Here is a 22,035-nt window from a genome sequence, read left to right as displayed (position 1 = left end):
TCAAACTCATGTTGTATATAGGAGCCAGATGGCTTTTATCCTGATGGGGCTGGGTGGTGGAATTCAACTCTTATAGGTCTAAAAAATGTTATAACTAACATAAAGGTATTATTAATAGAAAGATAAACATGTAAGTAATGGAATTTTAGTCTAACGTAACATTATACAAGCATATTTAATGAAGAATATGTCTTTGTGAATTTCCCACCACTTTTCATTCAATATTTTAATCCCAAAGTTAGCATGTACGTGGAAGGTTATGAGAAATCACCACTAGAGATGTAGCCAGCTGATTTTAGTGACATTAAATTGTTATTGCATTGGACATGAGGGAAGCTATTCCCCTTTGAATGGAAAGGTTTAGTTCCTGTGTTTAAATTACACTATCTATTCCTGCTATGAAAAAAATTGGAGAAAAATTAAAGTGAACTGGTGTGGAGGCTGGTGGGCCCGTGGTACAAGGGACAAAGAGTGTCCATTGGTGGGACAGTCCCTACTACCAAAGAACCTCCTCAGGCTGGGGTGACAAAAGAGACTTCCCTCAGGCTGCCCTGTTCTGCTATGTTAATATACCCCAGTTCTGCTTCCCCAGTTGGCCCGTTGGCCTCCCCAGCCCTTTGTACCTTATATGTCCCTGCCCTAGAAGATTCTCCACTCCCTTTTCCCCCATTGGCCCTTGCCTCATCACCACTCCCTCAGAGCTTCCCCATTGGTCCCCTTACCTAGTCCCGCCTTTGTACCGCCCTCATGCCCTCAGATCATTGGTGTCTAATGCTCCCTCCGCTCCCATACTTAAACCTGGACCCTCCCATGTTTTTTGTCTTTGTCCCTGGACCCCTTCAAGCATGTGGCTGCAATAAACCTCTCCTGTGGAACCCCATATGAAGACCCTTCCCATCTCTTTTTCGTTGACCAATTTTATGGAGCTGTCCATGCATGCGTATATGCGTGTGTGAGTGTGTGGTGGTCCTGCCAAGCGGCTTCACCTTGGAGATGTTTTCGGAAGGTCGCAGCTCCTCACTATCCAGCACCACAAACCCGGAGCATGACAAACTGGAGTCCTCAGCTTGCAAGGTATGAACTGCCTTGACTTCAGAATAAAGATTGCAGAAGACTATACCTCACAAATCTGAGAGTCAAAAAATGTTGAATTTTCACTTTTTAAACACTTGTTTTCTTTTTCTCCTTTTAAATTTCCTTAAATTCCAAACAGCAAGACACGTCCCTTATCATATTTGCAACAAGTTCATGGAAAATGGTTTGCTGGATAAGATGAAGGAGCTGGTTATTTGAGATAGAACCATGTCATAGGTTAGCAAGCATAGGCCCGGAAGGGATGTCCTTGCTAAGGGGTGCTTACAGTTTCCTCTGGGACCTGATAGAACCTATCAGCTGGCCAGTTTGAATATGGACAATTCTTTAAGCCACTTAAAGTTGTGACCGCCTCTGTGATACACACTTAAGAATAGACAAACTCCCCCCCCCCCCAAGCTCTCTCTCGTTTCCGGAGCTGGGACAGGTGGCTGCAGGCCCCGTGCCGGGGCCAGCGGGCCCGGCCAGGCCCTGCTTGGGTCAGGCTGGGCCGGGCCACAGCCAGCCTGGAGCCATGGGCCTGTTCCAGCCATGGAACACCCCCCTCCCCACTGCCTTGCCATGGGCAGCCGGAGCGGCCTGGCTCTCCCCCCTCTCCACTGCGATAAGAAAAATTCAACATTCCAGCTGCAAAGCTGCAAGGCCGAGGTGAGATTAACCCTTTTATTGCTGTGAAGAGCTGAAAACCTGAGGGAAGAGAGAGAGGAGATGCTTAAAGCTGAAATTCTGTTGTAAAGCTATGATATATCAGAGTACCCGTTGTAATTTCATGAAGATGTGGGGGGTGGAGCGTTCAACTCGTAAGCAATAGGCAGATGCTGCCGCAGCTGTAATTTCATGAGAAGTTTAGACAGAGAGAGATGAACCAGATGAACCAGATGAGGACTTTTGCTCCAAATGGGAAAGAAGAAAAACCTCAATTCCTAGAGATGCTCCCAGAGATAGTCTTAAAGATGAAGATGAGGAAGACCCTTTGCTCCCAGGGAAGGAGAAGGGCCTCTGTTTCTTTGTTTCTGAACGGCTCAACCTTAAAATTGTACCCCAAAAAACTTCAAGGGTGGACCCCCGAAAGCAGTTGCAGGAAAAGCTGCAAGTCGGGGGGGAAGGGACTCTCATTGTGAGCAGAGAGACTCCTCTTCCTAAATGGGCTGAACAATATTTGGAAGTGGGTGGCTGTCTCGTTGTGATAATGTTTTCATAGCACGAGCAAGAAGAGACTTCTCTTTCTAAATGGACTGAACAAGGTTATTATGGAAGTGGTAAACAGACTGAACATCTTAAGGGTTGTCTTTACATTGTCAGTGGGAGAAGGGAGGAAGGGGGGGGAGGAGGAGAGTTCTGAAGGTGGTATAATTTTTTTTCCTTTTCTTCTTTTAGGTCTGTTAATGAACTTCTTTATATTCTTTCAAGTTTGGTGCCTGCTTTGCGTTCCTCCTAATTCTTATCTCACAGAAGATAAACAGTAATGAGTATTTTAGCCCAAACCACTACACTAAATCGGTGTTTCTGCCCGGTTACAAACCCAACCCGCGACAAACCATGTGAAGAGAGACAAGAGAATATTTTTTTCCAAAATTTACTCAGCAAAAAGGTCACAGTGGCTTTGTTCTGAGTTCACTACAAAGCCACATTTTTCCATATCCCATCATCTAGAGGGTTCTACATAGAGCACAGCCTACACAAACTGCAAGTGTCTTGCACAAGCTTTCTGACACCTTGATGTACAGAAAACTTACTCATCAAGAAAATACTTCCTTCTTGGAACAGTTAATATCTCACCTTGCTTCCAGGTCCTATGACAAGAGAAGTTTCACATTTGAGTGAGTTTGAGATTGTTTGATAAGAGACTGCAGCAGGCTGTGACAGAGGGAATTACATCTGACACTCAAAAGAGACTTTATTAATGGAAAAATCTATAAGCTAGAGAGAATTAGAAGATGATGGTGATGATGATGGTAATTAAGAAAATTGTGTTGATGAGTAGAGTGGCTTTTTGAGCTTAGAATGTTCTTTGAACCTATTTTGTATCAATTAGGTTTGTGGCTCACAGATTGGGCAAAATATTCGTAAGATAAATGCAAGTGTGATAACCTTACAGGAAAAAATTAGGACCAAATCCTAAAGTAAACTAAAAACCTGTGGAGCTTTTAAAATTTATTTTTAAAGCAATTTTACTTGTGCCAGTACTTTTTTATTTTTCCTCTTGATGATCCATAGCACATTTTTCAGCCAACAAGGTTATTCTTGAGAAGGAAACAGATGCTCTGGTAAGAAGCGATATTATTTGCATGTAGAGAACTGACTATCTCACAGATGTCAATAGTTTTTAGTCTGATGTTTATTTTCTAGCAGAAAATTAACACTGTTCATTTTTCAAAAGCTGGTTTAGAATCTCACAGTAAAGCAGTATTGTTAGTATTATTTTCTCATGTTCTTTTAATTTAGTAACTGAGTCAGCTCACATGAAAATACAGTGACCATCATGAAAGATAAGAAGCAGTAAAACAACCAGAATGCTTAGTACAGTGATATTTGGGAATATAATTTGATTTACTGTGCAATCTAAGATGGATTTTCTGTTGTTTGGATGACAGATCAACTAAAGAGGTTTTATCTTGCATATTATTTTGGCGTACACTTAATTTTAAAAATAGCAGACATTTTCATGAATCCAAAGAACCTAGAACAATCAAATTTAAAATAAGATGAAAGTACTGTGTGGTTGTTTGGTGGACTATCAGGTGTGATTTGCATGATGTCGGTTTATTTTTCACATCGTTCTCTTTGTTAGTCCACTGTAACAGTAGATTCTTCCTGGGTACCCAACAGACAACCCAAGGCAAAAGGATAATGAGGACAATTGTAAAAATTCTGATGGTGATGTCTCATTTATAAGTCTAATTAAAGATTTAGTGTGTCAGCAAAAACTTTCTTTGCATTTAATAATTTTCTGTGATTATTCCAGAGACTTTTATTATGCAAATTCATTCACTTCTATATAGTATTTCATCTCCATCACAGTCACGAGAGATGCAAATTCTGGAACAAAAGAAAAATACAATAAAAATTAAAATACTTTACTACTTTCTTGACTTTGTTTGCTGACTATGCCAACATCTTTCTAGCATATGAACTGCCCCTCAATGTTCCCCATGCACCCTTGGCAAATAAGTCCTCCAGGATGAGTTACAATAAGAGAGAAAATGTTGAGATGACAAAGCAGACTGAGTTGTGTACAAAAAGAAAGATTATATATCAGTAAATTATAGTAGAAAAAGTGAACTAATTACCTTATACCATTAAAATAAAGCAGAATTAATTATTAACATGTCTTTTAAAACTCAGATGTTAGACAACAGATTTTGCACCCTTAGTCTATGACACCAACACATGAATGGAGCAGTGTTAAAAAGGACCTATTTCAACTTTGCCAAATACTGTGCTAAAAAAAACCTCCCATCTTTACTAAATATTTTTTTGTGTCTTGAAAAATTTGTAACAACTACCTGTACATTTTAGAGGTTCAGATATAGCAAAGAATTCTGAATTTTAAATATTTTTCCAGAATAAGAAGTTTATATGCTAAAGTCTTGGAAATATATTCTGCAGTACTAACCAATATTTTATATCTTATATTGCTGTCAGTTAGTTTTAGCTAGATCAAGTATTTGCCAAGTAGGAATTGTGATGACATGGAAATGTGGGAAGTGGTCCATTTCTTTCTGTGAAAGCATGAGAAAAACACACATCAGACACAAAAATTCCCGTTGCTCTCTAGAGAACAGCGCAAAAAAATGTAATTCTGATTGTTGAATTAGACTTTAGGTGACAATTTGTTTTACACAAGCATTTGAATTATTTTTTATTACCAAAAATTGTGGAAGAAGTCCAGTATGAATGCATGCAAACATCACAAATGGACCTAACAGCTTTTGCTTAAAAGGTTTTCTGGTTTTCCAAGGTCACATATCCCCTTTCTTATAAATTTCTGTTCCTACAACTCTGTTTTCTTTCAAGTTAAGATATATATATTTCTTCCTGGAAACAAGAACATTAATTGTATATTAATCTTTAAAGTAAACCCCTATGCTTTCACTCTGTCAGTGAATGTCTGGTTTAATATTGTCCCTATTTCTAATCACTTTTAAGAAGCTGAAATTTAGTTGCTTTTGCATACAGTTCCTTTGTTGTAACTGAGCCCTACAATTGCACATCACTTGATTGACACTTCTGGGAGGACTACCTTCCCTAAGACACAGACTTTTATTTCCCTACCTATTCAAACTTCTATTATACTTTAAAAGAGATAAATCTCATTTTAGGCCTGTTTTCTATTTCTGAATGTAGCATGAGTCTGGAGAATACCCAGTAAAATTATGTTTCTGGTTCTATTCCTGGCCCAGGAATATGTTAACATTTACTACACACTGAAGTATTGATCACCTGCCTGAAGAAATGGCTCAAAGTTCATTGCATTTGAAATGATTCTTCTTTGATCCCTGGCTCTGGAGAGAAGATGGAGCAGTTTTCAACTACTTCTGGGAATGACTGCAAAATACACTGCATGTTAATACCTTTATGCACTCAACTTGGAAATTTTTTGTCTGTAAGACTCTTTAAGTTTCAAAATACCATTTTGGAGGAAAGAGTTATGAAAGTAGTTCTAAACCAGTATTTACTAACTCAGAAAGATGAAAGATCAATTTTAGAATCCTGCTTTCTTTCTGCAGTATAACTATTTGGAAAAGATAAATGTGATAACTGTGGCATACATCCAGTACTTTCTGTGATAAAAGTATTGAAAATGGTTAATTTTCACATTTCTATGTTAAAAGACAAAAAAAATTGCTATCAAGTCTCAAACTTTTATATCAGACTACATGTGTTAATCACTATAGGCCTATAATTTTGGGAGGAATTCCCTTTGTACAAACTCAGGCCACCCAATAGGTCTCAGAGATCTCTCTCTGTCACACAGGCTACTTGGAGATAGAGACCTTTCTATTTCAAAGCCCATTCTTAGGAGTCTCCCTCAAAGACTCAAGTGTATGTATTGTAAGAAACACTGTTAATCAGTTCCTTTGCCATTTCCTTCAAGTTGTCTCTATTTTTGAGATACAGTAATTAAATCAGTTCAGGGAAACTAGAATCAGAAATCACCTTTCTTAAAACCTCCTCCTTGCTCTAATTTTGTTCACACCCCTTTATCCTCTCTCTAGAAACTCAACGTCAGTGATTAATACTGCTGAAATTGAGTGTTCATATTGCTGAAGTTGAATGATTCACAGTTTTCTTGCAGAATCAAGGAATTATTATCCTTGATCAATTAAATTGCTACTCAGATTATGGACATGGAGGCAGTCATCAAAAAGGTGACTGTTCACAGGTTCAGGGCTTTCTAGTGAGGTTCAGTGATTCTCATAGGTAACATCATGGCCTTTATGCAATGATTCCAAACCACCAGGGGAAGGTGGTATCAGTTGTCTACATTATATTATTTAAAGGGTTAAGAGAGCCATCATTATCTGATGGATAATAGGGGCATTTATCTCTTATTTAGTATGTTTAAAAGGTGCAAGTCAATATCTAATATATTTTGACAAGATTTCCTTTTGATATCATAAAAAAATCACAATCAAGTATTCAGAAATCATTATAGCAGCAACAGTTTTGGATTTGAATGGCCTTATTGATGTTTCCTGCAGGGAGAAAGTGTCCGCTTGTGTCTGATGTGCCATTTACTGAGAATTATCCACCATCTGTAATGTTAGGACTTACTCCAAAATCCTTTGAAGTCTATTGAAGGATTTGCATCAACGGCAGTGGACTTTTGTTAGGTAACCACTGCTCTGAATTTTGAAAGCTAAATGCACTAAATTCTAATCCTCTGAGATTCAAAGGTGTGGGTATTTCGAAGGGATTTGAACTGACGACTTTGTGAGTGGAATCATCATGGTATGAGTACTGACACTGTACGTGTCTGGATTCTTCAGCAGCCTACAGTTTCTTGTTTCCATTTTTGAAAGCAGGTTTTTCAGGAAGCAATGCAAACAGCAGAAAAGATCAGATAAATCTCTTCTGTCTTATTTAATACATAATAGCTAAACTTCTACTGGAATCCTGAATGTGTTTAGAAAGGATATATATTTTTCAATAATACTTGAAAGACTTGTGAATCAGATCTAGGGAATCTCATTTTACATTTCAGATGTGAAGTCCTGAAGCATAATGGCATGTCAAAATTTAAAGAGAAGAAGACTTTCATTAATCAAATTCTACTTTTCATAATAAATAAGAACACATTGTGTAAAATACTGAATTTAACATCTAACCTTGTATTTTCAAACAGTCTGTCATGGTTTCACCCCAGTCAGCAGCTCAGTCCTACGCAGCCGCTCACTCACTCATCATGAGATGGGGGAGATTATCAGAAGAGTGAAAATGAGAAAACTTGTGGGCTGAGATAAAAGCATTTTAATAGGTAAGGTAAAACCAGTGCACACAAACAAAGCAAAACAAGGAATTCATTTGCTATTTCCCATGGGCAGGAAAGTGTTCAGCCATCCCCAGGACATCAGGGCTCCATCATGTGTAATGGTGATTGGGAAGACAAACCCCATCGCTTTGAACATCCCGCTTCCTTCCTCTTCCCCCCATTTTATAAGCTCAGCATGATGCCATATGGTGTGGAATACCCCTTCAGACAGGCGGGATCAGCTGTCCCAGCTGTGTCCCTTCCCAGCTCCTTGTGCCCCTTCAGCATCCTTGCTGGTGGGGTGGGAGGCAGAAGGGCCTTGACACGGTGCAAACCCTGCTCAGCAATATCCAAAACATCCTTCTGTTACCAATGCTGTTTTTGTCACAAATCCAAAACACAGCACCGTACCAGCTACTGTGAAGAAAATTTACTTTATTCCAGCCAAAACCAGCACATAGCTTTAACATTTTTTTCCACCATTAATTAGCATTTCTCTGTAATTCTTTGTCATGCCAAGTCAACATTTGATCATCTGTAAAGTTGTGGTTATAGTGGAGTTTGATATCCATGCTTATTTTATCCATTTCTTTGCCCAAAGGAGCAGAATTTTACATTTGTCCAGTCTTTTACAAAATGAAAATGCAATTTAACTAAGCCTAATTTGAAATTAAACAGCTGGTGTCTATTGAAAAAAATAGAAATCCTCAAAAATATCAGGAAATCTTTGCCTAGGAAAATTTTATTTTCTTTCTAAATTGGCATATCTGGCTAAAAATAATTTCTAAAAAGCAATATGAACTGAATATTTGATGATTAAACATAAAGTAATTATTTGAAAAAAACCAAGAATATATAATTTTGTTCTAAAATCAAAATATAAATGTAAATAAAAATTGTATTTAAATATCAGTGATTTCCTACTTAGTGGATTTTAAGGTCACTTGAATAACAATATAAATGCAATGAGGTTTTTTGAGTTAGAACTTTCCTCATTGCCATGTTTAGGTATTGCTCTACACTTTAAAAAGTCCTTCACTTCAATCAAGTTCATTCTTAGTGATTATTAGTAATAATGAAGTTATTATTTTGGAACTTAAATCTGGGGAAATGCTGATTTTAGATGACTGCTTATAGTTACAGTGTCTTTCAAGAAATAAGCATGTACTGTTTTATTTTTCCTTCTTGTATCATTCCCTACCTTTGATTACAGTCCATTCTTTCATGTTTCAGTCATTCCAAAGTAGTAGAAATGGTTTTTATTGAATAGTAGTAGAATGGCTGATACTGAACTTGATTTATGGAACTTAATTAACAAAGAATTAAAGAAAGTATAATTGATGCCAATCAACACGGGTTCAGGAAAATGAATAATGTCAAAGCAACTTAATATCTTTTTTGATGAGATTAAATATTTGTCTGATAAAGATAATAGCGTTCATGTAATACGATTATATTTTTGATTTCACATCACATGCCCTTTTGATTAAAGAACTTGAACAATATGCTATCAACATGTTAAAAGGATTAAGACCTGTTAATTAAGGGAACTCTACATCAAATTGCAAATGACTAATCATCAGTGAGTGGATGTTTCTGAAAAATTCTCACAGAATTTGGTTCTTCATCCCATGCTATTTTGTCAATGATCTAGAAAGCTTAAGATGATCTCCAGTAAACTGTGCGAATGGCAGAAAGTTGGAAGAGTGTTAAGTGAACAGAACAAAGCTTATCCAATGATGCTGGGCAATCTGGATTGATGAACACCACTGACAGAGACAAAAATGTGGGTTTGAACATTGACAAAATCACGCGTGTAGAAGCAAGGGCAGTATAGGATGAAAGAGTCCTGAAGAGGGAGCTACTCTGAAAAGGACTCAGGCATCTGGGTAGACAACTGTGTTCATATATAGAAAGGAAGACTCCTAGTCTTCAAAATACGTTTTCCAGATGAGAAAAGCCTATTTAAAATGGCCTCTTGCCCATACTCAGCACCTGAACTCTGCCCAGAAATGCTTTGGAAGTGGTCCAATTTGAACAGATCAGATACACAGAGAGAGGGGTCTGATGGAGATGAATGATCAGTCATCCACTAAGACTGCCAGACTCAGTGTGATGGCTAAAAGGACTAAGGCTCTTGCATATGAACATGAGAGAATACTTATTGCAGCAGTACTTTATGACTGATGGTAATGCTGGTGATTCAGGAATTGTATGCTTAGAATTGTCATATGTGCTTCAAGAAAGGTGTTGATAAATAGAAAAAAGTTCAGAGACAATCCTTAGTACTGATTAAAGGATTTAAAATAAAGCTATGTGAAGAATTTAATCTATTTTATCTTAACAAAAGAAGGCTAAGAGTGTTCACAAACTTGTTCACAGACTCTGAATATATTTATGGAGCATATATTCGTATACTCTGAATATATATACACATACATATGTACTATAAAAAAATATATTTTTTTTTCAAAAAATAAATAAATATTTAAGAGATTAAATATATGCAGATATTTAATTCAGAATTTAAAACAAGTTTCAGAGCATAGTAGATGATTTTCTCTCCATGGCAATGCAGAAATTTCAAATCAAATCTCTATCATAGAGCTTCTTTCAACACTAGTTTGCTAGCGTGGATGTAGCTGTAACGTCTTCTGAACCACTACAAAGTCTTGTAGTTTGGATGACTTTCATTAATGTCTTTAATGAGGAATAGGCACTCCTGCTGTGTTTTAATCACTGTACACTTCAGCATCTGAGCCAGAAGACAGAGATCATAGCACGCTATGAAGCACAGTTGTTAGTCAGGGATCTCAGTAGGGCGGTGTTACTAAAGGAACGTGACACCTTAATGCCATTTTTATGGTGATGTGGATTAATTTTGAACAAAGAAAAAGTTACAGGTTTGATATAATTACAACTAAAATATTTTCTTTTTTTTTTTTTTTTTTTTTTTTTTTGGCAGACTAAACAAATAATTACATTTTCAACTAGTAAAAAAGAATCCTAACCTATTCTCAGCATTAGTCTGTGTCTCTAGAAATATTTGGCTCTGACTTATGGCTGAAGTTTTCAGAAGCCAAAGCAATCCAAACAATAATCTCCCAGTTTTGATTAATGTGCTTTTCTAGATGTATTTGCCCAGAATCTACCCAATTCTATATAATAAACAATAAGTAGACATGAGAGACATTTTAAAACTAAATATTATAAATTAATGTCTTGTTCAACATAATAAAGCCTGGAGGGTCTTCACAAAGTAAAATGAAATTCAATGACTAAAGTCTGGTATTTGTATATATTCAAATAATGAAAGTTTATGCTAGGGAACAGCTATTCACAAAGGTATGTGAGTCTGAAGTGAAATGTTCAGACCTTCTAAAGGTTGAGCTTCCTGGGTTTTGTTTTCTAAAATAATTTTAAATATTTAGCACAAATATTTCACTGGCATTTATAGACCAATGTGGGAAAAAGTTAAGATGAAAAAATCTATAGCTGATGCAATTCGGACTAAGATAAAAATAGAAATTGTCTTGGAGCACACAATTAAAACGAGTCAAAATGTTTGAAAACTTGGCTACCTGTTTCAAAGCTTGGCTACCTCCCTGATAGCTGATCAAGACAAACGATCATACATGCACTCCAACTATTTTTTTTAAGATTACAGAATACACATGAGAAAAGCAGATTTTGCATACATGAATGAAACAAAGAATGAAAGGAAATTATAAGGACACTATTTTAAGATTTAGCTTAGCTGAAATGGCATGTAAGTAGGAGGTAGGAGTAAGGAAACATTCAGGAAAATTAGAATACGAAAAATTCTCTCAGTTTCTCTGATGGAAATGGTAGTTGCTAATAATAATGATGAGATGCAGCGATCAGATGGTGTAGGCAACTTCATTCCTTCATGCTGAAAATACTGGCATATAAAGATGGAATAGGGGCAGACTTTAACCTCTTTCCCATCTCTGCTATCTGCTTAAGTCTTTTAACAATTTGGGGTTTTAGCCAATACGTTATGTGGGGTGCATGTGTTCAATGTTCATACTCCTTCTTTCAGCTACATGTAGACCTTTTGCGGCTGTGAAGTATTCCCAGGTCACAGCTCTGGGTACCTGTTCCAGCTGGGTCTTGAGTTTATATTGGGGTCAGTTTTCAGTGCTTGGATTGAAATCCTCTTCCATTATGTCTTGCACAGACAGAAAGCCCAGGACATAGAATGTATGAAGTAATGGTTGCTCTAAGACATCCCTCCATTGGACAGTCAGAGACATCCTACTAAGTTCCCTTACCCTCCAGAACTGAGGAATCTCATGGAAACTGTTTGTTGATCAGAAGGGGCCCATGCAAAGTCCTGAGCAGGGGGGCCTTGGGGCTGGTTTGCTGCAGTGCTCACTGGGCAGACTGACTGCCCAACAGGGGTGCTCCTGACAGTCAAACAGTGCAGACCACAAATGTCCAGCGTCCAGGATTGGTCCCAGAGAGTACTTAATGCACAGGTAGAGATGTGGTTTCAGGGGATCAGGATCCTAGGACCCCTCGCTGTTTAATTTATAGAACAGTCTAAATGTAGTAGAAAAATGTTCATGGAAATTAAGAACAATTCATTTTCAAACTACTTCAGAAGCTTACAATCCTCACTTGAGCAGCAATGATGACTAACATTAACTAAGAAAAGGAGCTTGTCATCTTACTCCAGTGCACATTAGCTTTTTCTATCTGATATTCCTAATGGATGTCTCTGTGTAAAGGCTCACAGATGGCTCCAGCAATGGGGAGGAGGAAAAGGAAAACACATAATCTCTAAATGTCAGAGAAGAATAAAAGCCAGCTAAACAAACCAAACAAGATGCTGACAATTGATACTATCCTGCAGCAGGAAGCTAAAACCCTGCCTTTGCAGGAAGATTATAATGCTTTTTTTTGTTGTTGTTATTGTTAATCACCCCAAGAAGAGAGCTTTGCCAAGGAAGAAAGATTGATCACTGTGAAAAGTGCCAAGCTACACAAAATGAATTTCAGTATTTTATTGAGTGCTCCACTGTTGGCAGAGCATATGAGTAACTATTTGTGTAATTTAGGGCTGGGTGTTCTCAGAAAAGTACAATTTATTGGCTTCATTGAGGCACAGCCTACAGGTCATAATAAGTGTAAGTGGCTAACAACCCCCATTACTCCCTAGCCAAAAGTATTCAGTGAATCATCATTGAATGTTTTTCTACTTGTTTACACCTTGTTATGTGACATTAAGCCGACTTGAAGAGAGATATAGTTAGAAAAATATCAATTTGTTTTTTGTTATTCCAGTGGAGGCCGGTAGAGCAAGGGATTTGGTGCAACCTTGAATCCCCTAACTGTTTTGAAAAGTGATACAATTGAGAATTCAGCAGAATGTCACAACAGGACCCAGAATTTGGAAGGGACTTTCAGAGGTGTTTCAGACATATGCTCTGCATTCCTCTCATGGCATTGCAGAAGCACACTCTGTTTCACCACATCATCATCAGATGTGAAATGACAGCGTTCTGCAAGTAACTGCAAGTGACACATCCATAACAGTATCTGCATGGGAAATATTTGCAGAGACTGTGCATTGGATATTCACTTGGGGAGTACTTTCTTATTTGTTCTCCTTAAGCCACAAAGACATCTTCAAATAATTGGTTACTTAGACACTTCCAATTATCTAAAATGATTTTGTTTTATTGCCTTGAGTGTCAAGCTAATTATTATTAGAGATGTGAGAAAATATTTTATTTCCCAATTTGCAAATGGATTATATAAAATTCTGGTAAAAACAAACAGCTTCTGATAAATCGTCATTAGCAGTCACTCAGGAGGAAGAAAAAAATAAAACAGAAACCTTGTATATTCATTACTCCTGAGACTATAAACACTGTTTATAAACTACACAATTTTCAGTGTTCTTCCATAAAAAAGGAGCATATTGAAATACCAGGAAAACCTGATAAATACACCAGTCAATGGATTTATACATAACTGAGCAGGAGATACACAGTTCTGAATTCTTAAAACCAGCTAAAACTAGATTATGCTTAAATTCTGACAGTAGATACAACATATTGACATTGCAAACTAATATGTCCCAGATACTCCTGTACCCAGACACTTCGTGAGTCCTTGAAGTGATCAACACAATGCAAATGGACTGTTGGGTACAGTGTGGGATTATTACAGGCATGCAGTCATCAAGAGTCCAAAGCAGCACAGCCCTGACAATATTTGTGGCTTAATACCCTTTTCAAAATCAGTGCATTTTGGAAATCCCAGTGTCTAAAAACTTGGTTCTGAGCTACTCCATGCCCATGCTCCATATCATCAAAGCAAAAACAATTGCTTCTCTGCCCAGTAACAGAGCTGTGATTGCAAATGGTTCAAATATTATGAAGACTGGAAATCTAAATAGACTAACAGAAAATTGCATTTGATTGCACACCAGACCCTCCATTGTGCATATGTATCAGATTAGGTGAACTAAAAAAATCTCTTTCCCTTACTTTCTTTCACCATAGTCTGCGGACAACCTTTTTCCAAGGTGGGGAAAATCTTTAGAATTGCTTAAATATTGACTTCCTTTTTGATTCAAAAAGAAGACAAGAATCTAAAGTGTTCTTTTGGGATTACAGTTCATCTTCAGATTTCCTATGAGGAAATATTCATCTTTAGGCAGTTATATTCTACAGGGTTTGTGACATGGTCAAAAGGAAACACTTCTTGTTCAGGATAAATGAGAATTTTGGATACAGCATTCATCTGCTGCACAATGTCTGGTCTCCTTCTAGAAAGTCCCCCCTTCCATCCTTTCATAGAACAGAGCAGAACAAGCAGCAGCTTGTCTACATGCCTCTTAGATGGCTTTCATTTAAAGATCATTGAAATTTTTAGCACTTGTTCCAAAGCCTTTGAAATTTGGCAGGCTTTTAAGAAAAGCAAACTTGAAAATTATTTTTGTTTTTCATATATGAAAAACGCGTCTGGATTTACTTAACTGCAAATATCATCAAGACTCCTCGTTGATGTGACATTCCTAATATGCTATATTTCACTGCAGTTATGTGCCTCAGTCACATTTACACTAATTCAAACACATTCACAAGCCTGGAATGCTATAAAAATTGGCTATTTTTCTCATAGTGTAATGTCTTCATATGTTATCCCAGGAGGTGCAAAGAAGCCTTAGTCCTTCCTTAGAGCAGCCTGATCCTGAGTAACATTATGTGGACTTTGCCAGGTCTTAATGCATTTAGGATTTTAGAGAACTGCCCAAAGTACATTAAATCAGACTGTAGAATTTCTGTCATAAATATGGATAATATATTCCCTAGTTTATACATGGAAAAACTGATCAGTAACAAAGGCCAGCATGTACTTCCTACACATAAATGCCATAAGACAAAAAGGATTAAGTCAACAAAATGCAGACAGGGCAATAACAAAATGTGTATTAGTTCAAGAAAGCATTTGCTACTTAGAGGAAAAAGAGGAAATTATCATTGGACAAAGAGAAAATACATGTGCAAAATTTAGCAAAACAGTCTCTGCTTAGATTACTTAAGAACTATGCCCCTAAGTGTTGTTAGTGTGGAGTTTTTCCCCCTTAATAATCTTAATTAGTTACCCTCATCAGAATTTTTAATATTTTTTGATAAAGGTTAGAGTATTAAAATCTTAGAACTCAGGAAAGTGTAGTGTAACATAATTTATGTAATCTATGAAATTGTGAACACTGTGAGCATAGTTTCTCACACAAATGTGTATATGGAGGCATCTATGTCTCTTCCATATTAAGAATTTTCCAGTAATTAGTGACTACTTTTTCACTGCCACGCTCTCTCTGAATAGTGTGTATCTCTTGCTTGAAGAGCTTAATTCAGAATGAAAAAAAAAGGAAAGACAGAACAAATCTGAAATTTCTGTTAGAAAGTGGGAGTACAGTGACCCTCTTGGCTGTATTCTCCTTTTGAACTGAAATGCTAAATGACATCTGCTCTGGTAACAGAAAATGCATTTGCATTTAATGTTGTAGCACTAGAATAAGAATGTGTGCTATCTCCTTTTCCTGAGCTCTGCTTGTATTGCATTAGGTGTTTCATACAGCAATGTTCACTCCACTGCTGATTTTGTCCTCTTTTGCATATATCACAACTCCTGAAATCAATGAAGTTGAGAAAATGTTATCTGTACCTGGAAAATGTCATTATCAGACAATATTGCCATATGGTGCCACTAAACTGTCATCCTGCACTCTAAAGAACTTGAATGCTCTTTTTCCAGGGGAATTCAGAGTAGGCAAACTTCCAGTGTAAGGCACAGACTCTGAAATGGCAGCTCCCAAAAGAGTGCTCCAGGGCTGACTTGTTTCCATGCAGAAATGACAAGTTTCTTAGAGTGTCTTTAGGAACCTGTTGTGTCTGTGGTACTTCAGATGATCTAATTGCTGTGTGCGACAACCAGGCTGGTGAGTCCAGCTGAGAACTGGAGAGTGAATGATGATTTCCTTCCAGAAGGAATTGTCTCTGGGGCAGACTATGTAAAAAAATGCATTTGCTATCTGTACTTCTGTCAGGAAATAGCTGTTGTGGAAAGGTACAAGATGAGTCAGTTTTACATCATGAAAAAACCCATCTTATCCCACTGAAGCTGCTGTTAGTGACCATTGTTTCATTTATCATCACTTGTTACTTCTACATGAGGCATATTTACACCAGCTTTAACTGTATTCAGTCCTTCAGTGATACCATTCAAAACACCCTAGAGCATTAGGGAAGTCCTTTGTCAGCTTCTCAGGTATAAAAGTCTGTTTATGTCTTTTTTTCTTAGGTGAGAGGGAACTTCTAACTGTGGATTTGTCCAAAAGTATTGGGAGCCCTGACAGAAAGACAGGGAATATGCAAATGTTATTTTGTGAAAATTACACTTGACTTGAAGGTCACCTTGGCAGAAATGGTTGTGCAAAAGAAGTTCAAACTGTGTGTTTAATCCAGGTTTTCAGTAATACTGGAATAGTGTCCCAAAACTCCTGACTTGCTGGCAATTTGCTCTGCTCGCTAAATATCAGGCACCAATATTTTGTTCCCTCTGTCAGCTCCTGATATAAGATCTTTTCCAGCATACCCATTTGTAGTAAATTGCTTTGCCAGAGCCTCCCCTTTTCTGATAGCACTGAACATCTCTTTTTCAAATGTGTTTTGCCCTTAAATATGCCAGAGTATGTAAGTGGCACCCTTCCAGGTAAGAATCAGCATTACATTTGGAAGTAGTTTCTCATGAGATACAGTTTGGTTCCTGGGGGAAGGGCAGTTACAGACTGGATTTTTAAAGGTTTCTCTTATCTCTGTCCTGTATGCTCTTGTTATTATTTAATAGTTATACGGTTTATTGATAGATGTTGGGGCAATTAAAATATTAATGAAAGCAATAATGGTTTTTATTTTCATCCCATTCTTAGATAAATTCAAGCCATACAGAATATCTTTTGGTAGTCAGTGTGAATTATGTGCTTTTTTTTGTTGTAATTGTTTAGTTTTTCCTTTTTTTTTTTTTTTTTTCCAGCCTGTCTTTCTCCCATCTGTGATTTGCTGAGTGGAAAGTACCCATCCATAAACTATGATCATTCTCAGCACAATCCCATTGGGCAGAAGCTTAGTTTTGGTTAGAAATGTGTTGATGTGATCAGACTTAAACTACTTCCCTTAAGAAAACAACCAATAAAAACCAACAACAATAAGTCCCCAGTGAAGTGCTCATTCAGCCATCGATATATCTATAGAAAAGTTAGCATTTAGTGATCAGTTATATGATTCCCCTTCATACATAAAATGCATTTATCCAAAAATGTGGTATTTGGTCTGATTTCTATTAAAATAAGATGGAAAGCTTTTTGTGTGTGAGTCTGTTTATTTATGTGAGTTTTTCAGAGCCCTGGATCTGTTATCACTGTCATTGTACCTGATATTAAAAAAAAAAAAAAAAAAAAAAAAATCTTTGCAGATTTTACACGTGACAGAAGAAAGAAAACAAGGTAATATTCTGGTTAGATACTGCTTTGCCTGGAAATAAATTTTAGAAAAATGCTGAATCTTATCTTGTAACTTTCTCAAAAGGACAATGCATGTTCAAATAGAATTGGGGGGAAGGCGGTTGGTGCAAAATTCACATTTATAACTATAAGATTTGGGAATCTAGATGATATCTCTTTTCTAGCTTAGTCATTTCAGTTCTCTTTATATCAGCATCTATGAATGTCAGTCTAGGTATTCCCAAGCTACTATTTACACTTTCATATAAATACAACAGGTTTTGAACTTACGTCAAAAATAGGAATTGCAGGTGTCAAGTTGGAATTATTAAGTTGTAGACACCTAAAATTTAAGCTAAGCATTATAGTAGCTACATCCTTCTTCAGTCCTTTGTAAGGTCTGCCCTAAGCTCTCCTGCATTGGATTCATCATATGAGGATACAAGCTGCTTCAAAGCTTTTTAAAAGATTCACTGGACTCTCTCAAACAAGCACCTTTGGAGGTGATAGGATCTTAAGCATTACTATCACTTTTACAGCTAATCAGGAGACTGGAATTCTGTATCACTTGTATATCTTCAGGAATAGGGCTGTATATGTATAGTTTCTGAGAAATTATGGTTAAATTTGAAAAATATATAAATTTACTCCTGATTAGAAAGTAGCAGAGGACACAGAAGAGCTTCATTTGTAATCAGAGATAGAATACTGCATAGAATTCCCAGGCTTGGTTTATTTTATTATTATTTCAGTACAAAAGGAATCACAAATTTATAAATGCATAAACAAGATCCACACCTGAATATGAATTAACTTATAAGGTGTGCTGTGCTGACATGAGTAGCAAATTTTCAATTCAGAAGCAGCTTTGCTATTTCTGCTCGAGACAGCTGTATTCTTTAGAGACAAACAGAACAGAAAAGAGAGCCCAGAGCACCCAAAATATTGAACCACCAATATTTTGGAAAATCATTAAGAAATGTGAAATTGCAGATGTCTGGAAGAGAACAAAGCCTTAAGATGCAAAGAGTGTCAAAAAATAAGGTGAGTGTTTTCCCTTGAATGTTTTCTCAATCCCTCTTTCACAAAGAAGCTGATAGGAATCTTTAGGTAATTAACCATTTTTCACTACTATCACTACTGTTATTGACAGCATACCTTTCGTAAGAGTACAAAATTAGAAGCTGTGGGGTTACATTCCAGTTCCTTGTACTGCAGAAGTCAAAGTTCACTCTGGTGGATGTTGTTTTCTGTTTCTTTTGAGACAGTGGATCTTTATTCTTTCATCTTATCAGTTCATGGTCAGCTAAAGGAATCTGAATGTTTACTCCTGGTAACAGTTCAACATTTACTACAGCTCATAGTGCTTTTTGACTCACTTTGTTAGCCTTTTCTATGGTATTTTTCATCCAAAAACAGGCTTCACAAGCAGGGCTTGTTATGTTCAAGTCTTATATTCTCTCACTTGTCTGTTGTATTTCACTTGTATGTCTAAGATCAGCACTTGCACTGACATAAATTGAAATAAAATGTTATTACAAGGTGGGTTGCAAACTGAGGAAGGGTAGGTAGAATTAGTGTTTACTCTCTGGGTATCTTTATTACTTAAGAGAAGAAGGAATATAGAAAGAAAATTTGGAAAAATGGAAAAAAAAAAATCAGAAATTACCGATCTCAGTTATGGTGTGAATTGTTTTGCTCTGTGACTGTGATACCTGCATTAATGATTGGTGAAATGGTACCACGTTTTATTTAAGCCATGGTAATACTTTTGGTTCAGTATGTTTTAATTAAGCTCAATTAATTTTTAAAAAAATATTTTTGAAAAGGGGAAAGCGGAAGACCTGGGGAACTACAGAGAAGTCACTCTCACCTCTGTGTCGGGCAAGACCATGGAGCAGAATCTCCTGGAAACATGTCAAGTCTCATGGAAAACAGAGGTGACTGGTAACAGCCAACAAGGCTTTACAGAGGGGAAATCCTGCCTGACAAATTTGGTGACCTTCTATGACAGGGCTACAGCACTGCTGGATGGGGCCAGAGGAACAGACATCATCTACCTGGACTCACACAGAATGTTTGACACTGTCCTGCATGGCATCCCTGTCTCCAAATTGGAGAGACATGGATTTGATGGATGGACTGCTCTGTGGATAAAGAACTGGCTCCATGGCTGCACACAGAGTTGTGGTCAAGGGTCACTATCCATCTGGAGAACAGTGATGAGTGGCGTTCCTTGGGTCAGTCCTGGGGCTGATACTATTCAACATCTTTATTGTCAACATGGACAGTGGGATTAAGTGCAAGTTTGCTGATGACACTGAGCTGTGTGGTGTGGTTGACACGCTGGAGGGAAGGGATGCCATCCAGGGGGACCTGGACAGGCTAAAGAGGTGGGCCCATGCAAATCTCATGAAGTTCAACAAAGCAAAGTCCAAGGCCTTACATCTGGTTTGTGGCAATCCCAGACACACCAACAGGTTGGGTGGAAAGCTGATTGAGAGCAGCCCTGTGGAGAAAGACTTGGGGGTGATAGTTGATGAAAAACTCAACATGAGCCAGTGGTGTGCTCTCACTGCCCAGCAAACCAGTGGAATCCTGGGCTGCATCAAAAGGAGTGAGACTAGCAGGTTGAGGAAGGGCACCCTGCCCCTCTACTCTTCTGAGACCCTACCTGGAATATGGAGTACAGTTCTGATGCTCCCAAAATAAAAAGGACTTGGAATTCTTGGAGAAAGTCCAGAGGAGGGCCATGAAGCTGATAAGAGTACTAGACCACCTGCCCTATGAAGACAGGCTGAGAAAGCTGGGGCTGTTCAGAGAAGAGAAGATTTCATGGAGACCTCGTAGCAACCTTCCAGTAGCTGAAGAGGACCTACTGGGAAGCTGGAGAGAGATTCTTTGCCAGGAAGACCAGGTTAGATAAGGCCTTGAGCAACCTCATCTAGCGGAAGGTGTCACTACACGTGGCAGGAGGCTTTGGAACTAGATGTTCCTTAACGTCCATTCCTACCCCTTAACATTCTATGATTCTATGATTTTCTAAAAATAACGGAAAATTCCACCTGGATATTTGCATAAAACCTGCTTGGACCAATATTTAAAGTCATTCCAAGGGTATTATTCTTGTTTTACTTAGAAGCTAATGCATAATACTTTCTCAGTTTTGTTTGCAATTTTAGATCATTAAATGCACTACGTGTCATTATGAGGCTGTCTGGCTTATGTTGGCAGATGTCAGCATTTCACAGTAAAGTCATTCCTCCAAGATTTGCACATTTCTAGTCTTGCTAAAGATATCTCATGAGCTAGATTACTTAGTTTCTGGATTAGAATAAACATTTCTGAAACAAAGAGGTATTTATGAAAAAGTAATAGAGTCCAACGAGAGGACAATGCAAATTTGATGGATCTGACAGTGCTGCAAATCGAGGCAAGAGGGAACTGGAATAATTATTATGTTCAGGTATATGTGACGATTGTGTGTCTGTAAATTTGAGCTGTGTTAACTGAAAGAAGAAACTCTCTTGAATTATTCCATAAAAACCTTTGACAAAGACCCAGACCTTATTTAAATGTGAAAAAGAAAACAGCTGACTTTCTGTCTTGATTTTGCAACCCTGTAATTCTTTATTTTTTTGGAACAGATTGGATTTGGAAATACTGAAATACCGCAAGAAAGGCAGCAAATGCAATAATTTATACAGTATTCAAGGAAACAAAAAAAGATAGAACTTTTTAGATGGGCTTTCTTGGGAGAAATGACCCTTCTCCCTAAGAATAGGATCTATGTAAAAGTACTTGTTGCAAAGCTCTGAAAATGAAAGGTTTCTTTCATGATTAATTTCTCTTTGTTTCTCCATTTCCCATTAACATTTCTTGTAAAAATTCAGCATAAGAAAGCTTTCACAAAGCTCATTGATTCAAGGTCACAAGTGTTTCATTGAAATTTATTCAGTGCAAGTCAGACAGTTTAATATACTCTAAAATCTAGGATTCCAAGGACATCTACTAAGTTTTTCAAAGAAATGTGAAAAAGCTGCCTGAAAAATACAGGGTGATACATGAAGAGCTGCTACATTATATGATAATTCTATTGTCTTAATGGTGGTAAAAATCATTGTCTATGAAGATTTATTAGCCTTATGTCTTCTGCCACTGATATTGTTATGTGGGTTTACTAATTTGCCATCAGGTTGAATGCTGAACAAAACTCCCTGTGCGGGACATTTTACCTCTCTAACCCCTCCAAATGTAAGAACAATATGGAGAAAGAAAGATCATATTGGTGTTTGAATATCATCTCACATTATACAGCAGGGGGAAAAAATAGAAAATGAAAGGGCTTAATTTCCATGTATTTCATGTGAAATAAATAAGACCAAAGACAAAGAACATGATTATATTACCATTTTAAAACGAAGTG

General features: G+C 37.3%; 1 long non-coding RNA gene across 2 annotated transcripts; it reads left to right on the top strand.

Annotated features, from left to right (window-relative positions):
• The first annotated feature begins 210 nt into the window (after window positions 1-210).
• LOC138105611 (uncharacterized) lies at window positions 211-17,446 on the top strand. 2 transcript variants are annotated; one of them, XR_011148566.1, is made up of 5 exons: window positions 211-1,074; window positions 2,470-3,047; window positions 5,496-5,698; window positions 7,442-7,573; window positions 17,144-17,446. It is a non-coding gene; the product is annotated as an uncharacterized lncRNA (long non-coding RNA). The 2 variants fall into 2 exon arrangements; XR_011148565.1 differs by having other exon boundaries at window positions 2,470-3,359.
• Window positions 17,447-22,035: the final 4,589 nt, after the last annotated feature.

Source organism: Aphelocoma coerulescens, chromosome 2 (genome assembly GCF_041296385.1).
Source record: "Aphelocoma coerulescens isolate FSJ_1873_10779 chromosome 2, UR_Acoe_1.0, whole genome shotgun sequence".
Lineage (NCBI taxonomy): Eukaryota > Metazoa > Chordata > Aves > Passeriformes > Corvidae > Aphelocoma > Aphelocoma coerulescens.
The sequence above is the reverse complement of the archived record's forward strand: the minus strand, read 5'-3'. Positions and strand labels throughout refer to the sequence as shown.